Source organism: Alosa pseudoharengus, unplaced genomic scaffold, assembly GCF_046254945.1.
Source record: "Alosa pseudoharengus isolate Yale_2024_CS ecotype anadromous, Long Island Sound unplaced genomic scaffold, YU_APseudo_1.1 YU_APseudo_1.1_scf_18, whole genome shotgun sequence".
Classification (NCBI taxonomy): Eukaryota; Metazoa; Chordata; class Actinopteri; order Clupeiformes; family Clupeidae; genus Alosa; species Alosa pseudoharengus.
Window position 1 is genome coordinate 17,783,759 of NW_027468650.1, and position 1,924 is coordinate 17,785,682.

Consider the following 1,924-nt stretch of genomic DNA (forward strand, 5'->3'; position numbering starts at 1 on the left):
GGTAATAGAAGAGTGATCCCAAGCTGTGTATGTAGGATAAGGGATAAATTCCCTGACCCTCAGGGACATCTCTGGAATGTATATCACCTTCCTATGTAATGTTGTGTTATTGTAAATAGTTTTGTATTAGTGTTCTTGTACTGCCTGTTCCTTTTAAAACTGTATTTAATTTATTTTACACCGGTACATCGCTATATTTTGCTTTCATGAAAATAAAAACTTTTAGAATTGATAAGAGACTGTTCATGCTGTACCTCTTATACATTACATCCACAAACTTATAATTAAAAAAGGAGTTGTGGTAATTTGCCATTTTGAAACACCAAATGACAGTAACATGGTCAACAATGTTATTTGCAATATATTTATTTACAGAAATTAACAAACTATGGTATTTACACATGAACCCTTCCTTTTTGTATGGTGCCTTTGAAGCAACATGGGCCATCATTCTAAATTTGCAGTCTCCTGGAAAGCTGATCCTGTGGAAGACATGCAGTGTCGTCAGACATACACGCCATTTTATATAGTTCAACATATTGTTACTAATCTGTATAGTGCTATTTTGCCTAGACTGAGTTACAAGCAAGGTTACAATGAAGGCATGCACGTGCATCACATAACAAGACCATTGAATTTCGTCCACATCCTCCTCCACGATGCTTATGTCATGTAGGCTTTGTAAAAAAAAAATATATAAATGCTTATATCATGAAAATATACAATAGAGAATGTCATGTAGGGTTAGGGTATAGACATGAGCATTGATGGGTTACCTCTGTTCAAGGTTCTCAATTTCAGGGGCTTCTGCAATTGCGCCAAGATGCTCATCTGAAATGAATAAGCAGAGCGTTTCACAACATATAACAGTACATAAAATGGTAAACACCAAGAAATTACAAATATACTTTCAGTTATTATCAAACAACAATCACATAGAATCAACAATTGTTTTCATGCTGTGACTGACCTGTGTGTCCCACTAGAAATGCTGGACACTTCTAGAGTAGTTACTGTAATACTAGAGGGCTTTCCCTTCATTGGTGTTGATGTGACTGCTCTCAGTTCTCTCTCATAGCTGGACAAAAAAGAGCAGTACATGTTAGAATGTCTCACTTTAACCACAAACAAAGTACATTAATTTTATGACCGTGAGGAAAGATGTATTTTGGTAGATGCATTGACTAAAGTTCAATCAAAGCAGTTCTGTCCGTATTTTATTGTTCTGCATGATAATGACTTAGACCCTCAATGATCAGTCTCAATGGGCTGGCTGGTCTACCTTGCTCCATTCACAAGTGTAATGGACTAGGCTAGTCTACCCTTCCCCCATTCTGAGGTGTAGGCTACACTCATGGTGAAAACTTTCAGACAATTTAGTAATTAGTAGGCTACGTCTACAATTAATAAGACTACAGGACAGGCCTCAGGATGTGAACGTCACCCTTGGAATTGGCTACCCTAGCATTATCAGATTAGGATACATTTAGGCTATAAAGCAAAAGCAATGAAAAATAACAATTTACAGTGCCCTTTGCCTGTGATCAGTCATAGCAGATTTATGTTACAACATAGAATAGACAATCCTTTTTCATCGACGCGAGGAAAAGTATCCCAGACGTCATTCTAGCGTTATGGGCAACCATGCTATAGTAAGCCAAGCAACTATAAAACTTCGAATTTACACCATAGACTGTTTACACGAATAGGCCGAATTACCTGTCGAGGAGAAAGAAAGCAGGCAACTTCGGCGTCCCTTTTAAAATCCTTGCTCCTCAAGAGCTCTTTCCATCTTAGAAAAGCCACTCCAATATTGACTTAGTCTGTTGTTTTTCCGGTCGCGTTGGCGTTTTAATTCTCATTTTCGCTTCCTTAGCGACTCCTTTTCATGTCCTCGAGAATAGGTGTAATCCTCCGTCTTCAA

At 37.8% G+C, this 1,924-nt stretch overlaps 1 long non-coding RNA gene across 1 annotated transcript; it reads right to left on the reverse strand.

The window, feature by feature from the left end:
• Nucleotides 1-242: 242 nt before the first annotated feature.
• Nucleotides 243-1,129, reverse strand: LOC143131653 (uncharacterized). Its single transcript, XR_012988160.1, has 3 exons — nucleotides 971-1,129; nucleotides 777-831; nucleotides 243-482 (listed from the first exon to the last, which is right to left on the reverse strand). It is a non-coding gene; the product is annotated as an uncharacterized LOC143131653 (long non-coding RNA).
• Between the last annotated feature and the right edge of the window lie 795 nt (nucleotides 1,130-1,924).